We start from the raw sequence: 13,066 nt of genomic DNA, 5'->3' as shown, positions 1-13,066 counted from the left end.
TGCTCCCTTTGACTCTTAGTCCTTTCATTATGATCAATTGTGAACTGAAATTGATCACTTGGACTAGTGAGATGGCATTGGCACATGCCACCTTGATGGGATTGAATTGGAATCCCCTGGTATGTTTCCAACTCTACCAATTGGGGCAAGTCAGCTTGAGCATGCCCCAAATTATACATCTCTTCCCTCTCTTATTCCCACTTTTATGTTTAACAGGGATCACATTTCAGTTAATTTTCAACACTTAAGAATAACTGTGTGATAATTACAGAATTAAACCAGTCATATTAAGTAGAACAGACAAAAAAAAAATACTATGAGGGATAATGTATTAAGTTGTCCATTAGCAGTCAGGGCTATGCTGATCAAGTCACCATTTCTCATAGTGTCCATTTCACTTCAGGAGGTTTCCTTTTTGGTGTTCAGTCAGTTGTCACTGATCAGGGAGAACATATGGTATTTGTCCCTTTGGGACTGGCTTACTTCACTCAGCATGATGTGTTCCAGATTCCTCCATTTTGTTGCAAATGACTGGATTTCGTTGTTTCTTACTGCAGTATAGTATTCTAAAGAATACATATCCCATAATTTCTTTATCCAGTCTACCACTGATGGGCATTTAGGTTGGTTCCAGGTCTTGGCTATTGTGAATTGTGCTGCAATAAACATTAGGGTGCAGACCGCTTTTTTGTTTATCAATTTAAACTCCTTTGGGTAAATTCCAAGGAGTGGAATGGCTGGGTCGAATGGTAGGGTTATCTTCAGGTTTCTGAAAATCTCCAGACTGATTTCCATAGTGGCTTGACCAGTTTGCATTCCCACCAACAGTGGGTCAGTGTCCCTTTTTCCCCACATCCTCGCCAGCATCTGTTGTTGGTAGATTTCTGTATGTGAGCCATTCTAACCGGGGTGAGGTGAAACCTCATTGTGCTTTTGATTTGCATTTCCCTGATTGCTAATGACCTTGAACATTTTTTCATGTGCCTGTTGGCCATTTGGATTTCCTCTTTTAAAAAATGTCTATTGAAGTCCTTGGCCCATCTCTTAAGTGGGTTGTTGGTTTTGTTTTTGTGGAGTTTCTTGATCTCTTTGTAGATTCTGGTTATTAACCCTTTATCTGTTGGGTAGTTTGCAAATATTTTTTCCCATTCTGTCGGTTGTCTCTTCACTCTCCTGACTGTTTCTTTTGCAGTACAGAAACTTCTCAATTTGATGCAATCCCAATAGTTGATTTTGGCTTTGACTGCCTGTGCCTCCCGGGTCTTTTCCAGAAATTCTTTGCCTGTGCCAATATCTTGAAGGGTTTCTCCAATGTTCTCTAATAACTTAATGGTGTCAGGACGTAGATTTAGGTCTTTAATCCACGTTGAGTGGATTTTTGTGTAAGGTGTAAGGTAGGGGTCTTGCTTCATGCTTCTGCACGTGGAAATCCAGTTTTCCCAGCACCATTTATTGAATAGACTGTCCTTGCTCCAGTTATTAGTTTTAGATCCTTGATCAAATATAAGTTGGCTGTAGATGTTTGGGTTGATTTCTGGTGTTTCAATTCTGTTCCATTGGTCTATCCATCTATTTTTGTACCAGTACCATGCTGTTTTGATTACAACTGCCCTGTAGTATGTCCTGAAGTCTGGTATGGTGATGCCTCCAGCTTTGTTTTTGTTGTACAAGATTGCTTTAGCTATTCGAGGTCTCTTGTGCCTCCATATGAATTTCAGCATCATTTTTTCTAGATCTGCGAAGAATGTCTTTGGTATCTTCATTGGTATTGCATTGAATCTATAAATTGCTTTTGGGAGAATGGACATTTTGATGATGTTGATTCTTCCAATCCATGAGCATGGAAGATTTTTCCATTTTTTGGTATCCTCTTCTATTTCTTTCTTTAAGGTTTTGTAATTTTCATCGTAGAGATCTTTAACATCCTTGGTTAAGTTTATTCCAAGGTATTTGATTGTTTTTGTAGCTATTGTGAATGGGATTGATCTTAGCAGTTCTTCCTCAGCCATGGCATTGTCTGTGTATACAAAGGCTGTTGATTTTTGTGCATTGATTTTATATCCTGCCACTTTGCCAAACTCCTCTATGAGTTCCAATAGTCTCTTAGTAGAGTTCTTTGGATCCTCTAAGTACAGAATCATATCGTCTGCAAAGAGGGATAGTTTGACTTCTTCCTTCTTGATTTGTATTCCTTTGATTTCTTTTTCTTGTCTGATGGCTCTGGCTAAAACTTCCAGAACTATGTTAAATAGCAGTGGTGAGAGTGGGCATCCCTGCCTGGTCCCAGATCTCAGTGGAAATGCTTCCAACTTTTCCCCATTCAATAGGATGCTGGCTGTGGGTTTTTTATAAATTGCTTTGATTATATTGAGGAATGTTCCTTCTATACCCAATTTGCTTAGAGTTTTCATCATGAAAGGATGTTGAATTTTATCAAATGCTTTCTCTGCATCAATTGAGATAACCATATGGTTTTTCTTCTGCAGTCTGTTAATGTGGTGAATCGCATTGATTGATTTGCGAATGTTGAACCATCCCTGCATACCAGCGATGAATCCCACTTGGTCTGGGTGGATGATTATCCTGATGTGTTGTTGTATTCTATTGGCCAGAATTTTATTGAGGATTTTTGCATCTATGTTCATCAGGGATATTGGTCTGCAATTTTCCTTCAGTGCTGCATCTTTCTCTGGCTTAGGGATTAAGGTTATGCTGGCTTCATAGAAAGAATTTGGGAGGATTCCCTCTTCTTCGATTGTTCTGAATAGTTTGAGAAGAATTGGAGTCAGTTCTTCTTTAAATGTCTGGTAGAATTCAGCAGTGAATCCATCTGGTCCTGGGCTTTTCTTTGTTGGGAGGGCCTTTATTACTGTTTCAATTTCTGTTTCAGTTATGGGTCTATTTAGGTTTTCGATGTCTTCATGGTTCAATTTTGGTAGATTGCATGTGTCCAGGAATCTATCCATTTCTGATAGGTTTTCCTGTTTGCTGGCATACAGGTCCTTGTAGTAATTTCTGATGATTCTTTTTATTTCTGTGGTGTCTGTTGTTACGTTTCCTTTTTCATCTCTGATTTTATTGATTTGGGTCTTTTCTCTTCTTTTTTTAGTTAGTTGGGCCAATGGGGTGTCAATTTTGTTTATTTTTTCAAAAAACCAGCTTCTCGCTTGGCTGATTTTTTGTAATTTTTTTTTTGATTCAATCCTGTTGATTTCTTCTCTGATTTTAATTATTTCTCTTCTCCTACTAGATTTGGGTCTGGTTTGCTTCAGTTTTTCTAGGTCCTTGAGGTGCGCTGAAAGCTCATTTATTTGGTGCCTTTCCAATTTCTTGATATAGGCACCTATTGCTATAAATTTGCCTCTCAATACTGCTTTTGCTGTATCCCATAAGTTTTGATATGTTGTGTTGTTGTCTTCATTTACTTCCAGAAAGTTTTTAATTTCTCTTTTGATTTCTTGAATGACCCAGTGTTCATTCAGGAGCATGTTGTTCAGTCTCCATGTGTTTGCATACTTTCTGGGGTTTCCTGAGTTGCTAATTTCCAGCTTCATTCCTTTATGGTTTGAGAAGCTGCATGGTATGATTCTAATTCTTTTAAATTTGCTGAGACTTGCTTTATGGCCTAGTATGTGATCAATCCTAGAGAAGGTTCCATGCACTGCTGAGAAGAATGTGAAGTCTGTAGATGTAGGGTTGAAAGTTCTGTAGATATCTGTTAGATCCATTTGGGCAATAGTGTCAATTAAATCTGCTGTTTCCTTGTTGATCTTCTGTCCTATTGATCTGTCTATTTCTGAGAGTGGAGTATTGAAGTCCCCCAGTACTATTGTATTGGAATCTAAATCTCCCTTTAAGTGCCTTAACATATCTTTTAAATAGACCGGTGCCCTGTAATTAGGTGCATATACATTTATAATAGTTACATCTTCCTGTTGAATTGAACCCTTAATCATTATATAGTGTCCCTCTTTGTCTCTCTTAACAGTTTTTGTCTTAAAGTTTATTTTGTCTGATATTAATATGGCTACACCTGCTTTTTTTTGGTTTCTGTTGGCATGGAATATCTTTTTCCAACCTTTCACTTTCAGTCTGCATGCCTCTTTGTTAGAGAGATGTGTTTCTTGTAGGCAACAAATAGTTGGGTTGTGTTCTGTGAGCCAGTCAGCCAAACGGTGTCTTTTAACTGAAGAATTCAGACCATTAATGTTCAATGTGACAATTGATACGTAGTGACTTTGCCCTGCCATTTTCCCGGAAATATTTTCTAGTATATGCTTTGAGCTTCCCATGCTCTTTTACTGGTAGGTGTTCTTCCTTTCCCTTCATTCATATTGATGGCCGTGTTTCTGTGTTTCTGAGTGTAGCACATCTTTAAGTATCTTTTGCAGGGCCGGACGAGTGGCCACAAAGTCTTTCAATTTCTGTTTGCTATGAAAGGTCTTTATTTCACCTTCATTCACAAATGAGAGCTTGGCAGGATATAATATTCTGGGCTGGCAATTTTTCTCTCTTAGCACCTGGGCTATGTCTCGCCATTCCCTCCTAGCTTGTAGGGTTTCTGATGAGAAGTCTGCTGTGAGTCTGATTGGAGATCCTCTGAGAGTAATCTGACGTTTCTCTCTTGCACATTTTAGGATCTTTTCTTTATGTTTCACTGTGGTAAGTTTAATTACCACGTGTCGTGGTGAGGATCTCTTTTGGTCATGTTTATTGGGGGTTCTATGAGCTTCCTGTACTAGGATATCTCTGTCCTTCTCCAAACCTGGAAAGTTCTCTGCTAGTATTCACTAAAAAGGCTTTCCAATCCTTTCTCTCTCTCCATGCCTTCAGGAACTCCTAGAACTCGAATGTTGGTTTTTTTTAATAGTATCCTGTAGATTCCCAACAATATTTTTTAGGTTTCTAATTTCCTCTTCTTTTCTTTGGTTTGACTGTATGTTTTCCTGTGCTCTATCTTCTAAGTCCGATATTCTCTCTTCTGCTTCACCCATTCTGTTTTTTAAGGCTTTCTAATGTGTTTGTCATTTGATCTATTGAGCTCTTCATTTCATTTTGATTTCTCTTCACTATCACACTTTCCTGTTCTACTAGTTTCTGCATTTCATTTTGACTCTTCCTTAAAATTTCATTTTCAAGAGAGAGATTTTCAATCTTGTCCATTAAGGATTTCTGTAGTTCAAGGATTTGCTTTTGAAAACTTCTAAGTGTTCTTATCATAAATTTTTTGAAATCTGTATCTTGCATTTCTTCTATCTCATCATCTTCATACTCTTGGCTTGGGGTGTTTTGCTTATTTGGAGGCATCATAGTGTCATCGTTGATCTTGCTCCCTCTATTTCTGTTTTTGTTACTCGGCATAGTTAATTCTTCTTGCGTCACTGTGCATTTTTTTTCTTTTTCTTTTTTTTATACTGTGTCCGTGTTAAGTGGACTGCCTGCTGTTGGAGGAGCCTTGGAGGCTTGAGATGGGTGTGGCCTGAGAGCTCTGCCTGGTTCTTCCTGGTTAAGGGTGTGCAAAGGTGACACCCTCAGGTTATGCGTGGTAAATCTCTCTCTTTTTGTTTATTTATTTATTTTATTTATTCAGGGAGTAAGTAACACCACAGGGCAGGGCTGTGCAGAATTGATGGTATTTAGCTTCCAGTCTTTGGCTCCTCTGGACTCCCACTGGGTTGCCTAGGCTACTGAATTGTAGTGACTCAGTTCCTTAACTCTCCCCCATTGATATGTAAATCCAAAGAGGAGGCTTGCTCTTTGTCTCTTGGTCATTCTTCAAGCCTTGCAGCCTTGTAACCTTTGCAAGGTTAGGGGGAAGAGAAACCCCGAAGCTTTTTTTTTTCCTTCTTTCCGGTAGTGAGTTTGCTGCACTTTCCGGCCCCCCTCTAGATTCTGACCCCCGTTTCCCCACCAATGTCTCGGGTTATTGAGCTCACCTCCCCTTCCAGCGCCGATGTGTGGACTCGGAGCCCTGAGCATCCCAAGTCTCCCCACTGTTGTCTGTGTGGCATGCACTCCCCTTGGAGCACTGTTGCGCAGACCCTGGGGCTTCTGCGGCTGGGTCCCGCGACTTGGCTTCCGCGCGGTGGGCGACCTTGTTCTCCCAGTAGGTCCTCCGATTCACGGCTGCTCCATCCAGAAGGGGTTCCCCTGCAATTTTTTTTTTTTTGGTTCTATTTTCTGCGGCTACCGTAACTCCCCTTTTATTAAACTAAATTTTCCCGGACTATCGGTACGCGCCCTCACTATTCCGCCATCTTGGCTCCGCCCCCCTCAAGTAATATCTTTATTTTGCATCCATATTCAACCTGCTAAATGGAGTTCTCTGAATGTCTTCTGGTTTTAAGTTTTGTCTGATTCATGAATCTCATAAATGCTTAAATAAATAAACTCTATTAAATTTATTTTCCTGAATAAGTTTATTTTCACAACAAGATTTGAGAAATTTTATTTCTCATGACCACCCCAGCACTATTCTGCAGAAGGAAGCCCCTGCTCAACTCAGAGGATTTTACACAGAGTGTGTAAATCAGGAGACCACGTCCTTTGAAGACCTGTCAGAGTTTCTTGCCATGGTGCGATAGAACCAATTTCACATGGCACTGTGCATGCTGGTCTTTCATCCTCCTCATGTTGTTGGTTGGGTAGACATAGTCGGTCATGCGAGCATCCTGGATGTCATTCCAGAACAACCAGAAAACATACTAGATCCTGAGAAACACATACCAAGTGACTGGAGACTACCCACACAAACACTACTAAATTCATAGAAGACACACCCCCACTTTTTTCCCAGTGTCTGGATTGTGAATATTCCACTGAACACTCCAACACCACATCACACAAGTGACCTTAACTGAATGCTCTTTATACTATTACAAAATTATTACTATGTGGGCATATCAGAACAAGTCAAAGATATATTATATTTCAAGCAAATTTTCTGTAAACTTCTGAGCAGGAGTCATTATTTTTGACCAAGAAGAGGAAAATGCCACAAAGGATGTAAAATTTAGAAACTAACTTGAAGACTAGTTTTTCCTACAATGATTATAGGCCATGAAAAATCACTGTGCCTTAAACTTCAGAAAGCTATAGAAGAGTCTAGGGCATGTTTTCAAAGATGTTTTAGCTCTTAGTATTTAGAAACATCATATAGAGTGTCATGTTATGCTTTATCTCAGATTCCTTGCCGGCTCATTTACCATAAAACAAATGTAATTGTATTCAGGCACTAATATCATCATTAGAAAAAATTATGCCTTAATTTTGAAGCACAGTCCCAAATAAGTTTTCTGCAGCTCAAAACTGCATTTGGTGGAAAGTTTGATCAACTCTATTATCCTTCTCAGGCCTTAGCATCAACATCTGACAAACAGCACATTTTAAGTCCTTTCTAACTTCAAGATGCATGCATAGGGAAGTGTCAAACAGTCCCCCAAAGCCCTGCTCAGCTTTCACATGAACAAATAATGATAGTTATTCTGAGAGAGTGGTTAAAATTTTTGTGCAAATATGTAATGCGTAAATTGCTTATTGATGTATAAACTACCTAATGAAACACACTATTTACATAAAGTTCCAGGAATTATTACAAAATAAATATGCTAAGGCAACCAAGAAATAGAACCAATGTTGCTCATGATTCCAAAAGTCATTTTATTCTTCTGTCATTCTCAAGGCAAATCAGGATATGTAGCTAATGTTATAGATCACTTTTTTCTATTTATAACAGGAAAATATTTAAAGAAAAAATTAAACACATAAAATAAAAACATATATCCAAAATTTATCAAAAATCTAAGTTACTTCTAATCGTGCCCTTTTTGTTCTAAATACATTTAAATGCACTGTCTGTTATTTAAATATTTTTAGGTTTTCTTTTTCTTTAATTTATTTCTTAACATTTTATTTATATAAGGTGAACAAATTTCATGTATTTCATATATACAGATTTGGAAGCCCAGTGATATTTCCCAAACTATCCGCCCTCATGCCCATACTCATACTTTCCCTTTATTATTCTTTTTGTGTTTATAATGACATACTTTCAGTTTATTTATAATAAATGAGCCATCCTCTAAGCAAAGAACTCAAGAAAAAGCAAGAGAAAAACACAGTTTCACAACAGTAGAGAGAAGTGCTATGAACAATAACCAATTCTCAAAATGCCACTTTTGCTAACACTCATTGCATTTTTTGTACTCTATTAGTTACTACAGAACATACAAAACAAGATATTTGTTTTTGGTACTTGCCTACTTCACTAAATGTAATTGTTTCTAGTTGCATTCATTTTGTTGTGAAAAACAAGACTTCATTCTTTTATATGGCTGAGTAATATTCCATAGTGTATCTATACCATATTTTCTTTATCCATTCATCAGACAATAGGCATCCGGGTTGATTCATTATCATTTTTCCACTCAGTTACTGTTTATAGCTTTTGTATATATTCTTACTACACGAGGGTCTTATTGATTTTTACTTCTTAAACTTCTTCCTGGGCGAAGTATTAACCCTTTTTACTGTAATTTATTTTAAATATGTTGTCTCAAATAGTAAAACTAAAAAAGACAAAAAAGGAGGATAAAAGAGGGTGAGAGAGAAGTGGAGGGATGGAGGAAGGGGTAGCATCACATCTTAAAATTGTATCTACAAATTATATTGAATCTGTTAAAAAACTATCAATAATTAAAATTAAAATTATTCAAAACACTTCAAAATTTAAAAATGCTTTGAACTTGCTTTATAATCTGAAAAATCTCCATACTGCCTTCCATAAAGTTGTACTAGTTTACATTCCCCTAATAGTGTATTAGGGTAATTGTTTTACATATCTTCACCAGAAATTGTTTTTTGGATGATATTCATTTTGATGTGAGGTGATACACTGTGGTTTTTATTTGCTTGCCTCATGTCTAGGCATCCTGAGCATCTTTTTTGTTGTTGTTCATGTGATTGATGACAGTATTTCATTCTTTGAAAAACACCTCTTTGTTTCCACAAAAAAAGTGAAGATGCAACTGGCAGAATGAAAGAAAAGATTTTCAAACTACTCAATGGTAAAGAATTAATATCCAGGGGCTGGTGCTGTGGTGTAGCAGGTTAATGCCCTGCCCTGAAGCGCCGCATCCCATATGGGCACCGGTTCTAGTCCTGGTTGCTCCTCTCCTGATCCAGCTCTCTGCTAAGGCCTGGGAGAGCAATGGAGGATGGGCCAAGTCCTTGGGCACCTGCACCCATGTGGAAGACCCGGGGGAAGCTCCTGGCTCCTGGCTTCAGATCAGTGCAGCTCCAGCCATTGCAGCCATCTGGGGAGTGAACCAGTGGATGGAAGACTTCTCTTTCTCTACCTCTCCTCTCTCTGTGTAACTCTGATTTTCAAATAAATAAATCTTAAAAAAAAGAATTAATATCCAGAATTTATAAAGACCTAAGGAAATTCAATAAAACAAAATTAACAATCCAGTTAAGAAATGGGCAAATGCCATGAATAGCCCTGACTCAATTTTTTTTTGTATTTTTTATCTTTCTCCTTCATTTGTGTTGTGGTTAATTTATACATTTATCAATTAAAATTTGTGTTCAAAAGAGATGTGAATTTATTGTTCTTAATAAAGAGATACAGCCGGTGAATATGTAAATGAAATGTGACATTGGAGCTTTATTTTTAATTTTAGATTTTACTTTTATTAATAAAAAATAAAACATGTAAAGTATTTCATAGATACATTTCTTTTTTATGCATGAATTTTATTTATTTATTTATTGTTAAAATATTTTTAAATTTTATTTAGTAAATATAAATTTCCAAAGTACAGTTTACGGATTACAATGGCTTTCCCCCCCCTATAACTTCCTTCCCACCCACAACCCTCCCAACTCCCACTCCCTCTCCCATTCCATTTGCATCAAGATTCATTTTCATTTCTCTTTATATACAGAAAATCAATTTAGTATATATTAAGTAAAGATTTCATCAGTTTGCACCCACAGAGAACATAAAGTGTAAAATACTGTTTGAGTACTAGTTATAGCATTAATTCACATTGAACAACACATTAAGGACAGAGAGCTTACATGAGGAGTAAGTGCACAGTGACTCCTATTGTTGACTTAACAAATTGACATTCTTATTTATGGCATCAGTTTATGGCATGGAAAGCCAAGACACTCTGGAAAAAAAAAAAAAAACTTAAATGAAAGATCTCTGCGAGTGAGATCCCAGTAGAAAGAATGGGCCATCAAATAAGGAGTTATCTTTCTCTGAAGGAAGAACTTCCACTTTGACTATGATCTTGTCTAAATAAGATCAAAGTCAGTGAACTCAAAAGGCTTCCATAGCCTTGGCAACTCATGACAAGAACCTAGGGTGACTACTGATGCCACACACACATTTCTAAGAATATAGCCATATTCGCTTTCCCCCTTCCCTCAGTCTCCCCTCCTTCCTTCCTTTCTATTTTCCTCTAATTTGTGAAAAATTGTCTTTATGATCACAGGCTTAATGTACCACTAACCACGATCTTCAACAAGTTACTCAGTAGAAATATCAGTGTTCCTTAGGAATATACACAAGTTCTGTAAGCAATGTTCACATCAAAATACATCAGTTTCATTCTTATGTTTTTTTTGTATTCTGTGTTAACTAGTGTATTTCAGAGAAAGCATATATATTATTCGTCATTTGGGGATTGGATTATTTCACTAAGCATTACAGTCTCCAGTTGTATCCATTTGTTGCAAAATACATGATTTATTTCTCTTTCATGGCTGAATAGTATTCCACTGTGTATAAATACTACCTTTTCTTTATCCGGTCATCCATGGACATCTACAATGTATCAATATCTTAGTTACTGTGAAATGAGCTGCTATAAACATGGGGATACAAATAACTCTTTCATATGATGACTTCATTTCCTTTGGGCAAATTCCCAGGAATGTGATGGTTGTTCTACCATTGGGTTGGTTTCCAGATTTCTGAGGAATCTACATTTTTGTCTTCCATAATGGTTGCACTAGTTTATATTCCCACCAAAAGTGTACTATGGTACTCTTTTCTACACATCTGTGCAGGCATTTGTGATTTTTATTGTTAGGTGATAGTCATTATAATTGGGTGAGCTGATCTCTCATTGTGGTTTTATTTGTATTGCACTAATGATTCATGATTCAGAACATTTTTCATTTGTCTGTCAACCATTTGTATTTCATCCTTTGAAAAATACTTGTTCATGTCCCTTGCCCATTTATTTTTTATTAAAAGTATATTTAATTTAAGTTACAAGTTTCATATGTTTCATAAATTTCTTTATACCATTAAAGAAACATAGTGGACATACCACACCTTCCCTCCCACTCATGCTCTAATCCTTTCTCTCCTTCCCTCTTGAATTCCCACTCTTAATTTTTACAATGATCTTTTTTAGTACACTTAATACTCATATAGTTAAAGCTACCCTCAGTAAAAGAGCTCAACAAGTAGTATGAAGAGAAAACAAAGTAAAACAAAATACCGTTCCTCAATGAAAGAGCCTAGGACTATAAATCAGTACTGATTCTCAAAATGTCTATTACATTTCAATAAACACAGCTTTCAAAAAAAAATGAAATCCTATCTTTTGCAACAAGATGGTTGCAACTGGAAACCATTATGCTTACTGAATTAAGCCAGTCCAAAAAGGCAGATTTCATGTTTTCCCTGATCAAAGGTAATGAATAGAGTACCATGTCCATTTCTTAACTTGATTGTTGTTGAGTTTCTTGAAGTCTTTATATTTTTTAGATATGAATACTTCATCAGATGTATTGTTTATCATTTTTGTATTCTGCCAGTTGCCTCTTTTATATTTAGCCTCACTCTCCACAATAAAGTTTCTTCTGTTTCTCACAAAAAATGGTTTCTTAGATGTTTTATCACTATTTTTCATAACTTTCTCTTTTTTATCCCTTTCTATGTAAGTAGCCTGCATTGGATATTTTCATATATTTAACTGGTTCAATATCCACAAAAATTAAATGAAAAAAATGCTAAATGCCACTAGCCATCAGGGAAATTCAAATCAAACCTGTAGTGAGTTTTCATTTTACTCCTGTCAGAATGGCTGTTATTCAAGAGAGAGTGTAACACGCCTGTGAGGATGTGGAGAAAGGGATACATTTACACACTGTTTGTGAACATGTAAATTAGTGCAGTCCCTGTAAAAAATAGTATGGAGATTCCTTTAAAAATCTAAAAATAGATTTGCCATATGATCCAATAATTTCACTCCTGGATATATGCAGAATAGACACAAAAATATTGGCTTAAATATACCTGCTCTACCATGTGAATAGCATCACTGTTCATAATGCAAAAATGTAGAATCAACTAATCAAATGAAGGGCTAAAGATATTTGTATACACACATCACACACACAAAGCACACACAAATAAAATGTTAATGTAAGACAAAAGGATGAAAATCCAACAAATGCAGGAAAATGATTGGAATTGGAGGACAAATGTTTAGTGTAATAAATCAGACACAGAATGAGTGATACCATATATTATCTGTTAGGTGGGATATAAATTTAAAAAAATTATGCCTGAATCTGTCAGTTGTGCTGCACATACTGTATTTTTAAACCATTTTAAAGCACGCATCTAACAAATTGATAGAAATTATTTAATAGTAGTTTTAATTACTTTATGACTACTTTAAATTTGCTTCATATCAGTTAAGTTGAACATTTATTTTTCCTTCATGATTATGTGATTTTTTTAACTCATTTTTGTCTTGTTTTTCCTTGGTAGTGTCAATTTGTATTTCTCATTTTTGTATATTTTGAATATATTTTACATTTTATATACTTAGGTTTTTTTACATTTACTTTAGTAATTTTAATATTCAAGATGATTTGTAGTTACAAACCTAAGAAGATAAGTATATTCTCTAGTTCCCACCCCCCCCACTCTCTCCAACATTCCTTCCTTCTACCTTTCATTTTCTTCTTACTAGTTTTTGAGATAACATATTTTAAATTTACATTACAGAAAATATGTCACACAATAAGTAGT

This window comes from Oryctolagus cuniculus, chromosome Y, assembly GCF_051225735.1.
Source record: "Oryctolagus cuniculus isolate XC-2025 breed Fujian yellow rabbit chromosome Y, ASM5122573v1, whole genome shotgun sequence".
In the NCBI taxonomy this organism is placed as follows: Eukaryota; Metazoa; Chordata; class Mammalia; order Lagomorpha; family Leporidae; genus Oryctolagus; species Oryctolagus cuniculus.
Note: the sequence above shows the minus strand (reverse complement) of the source record.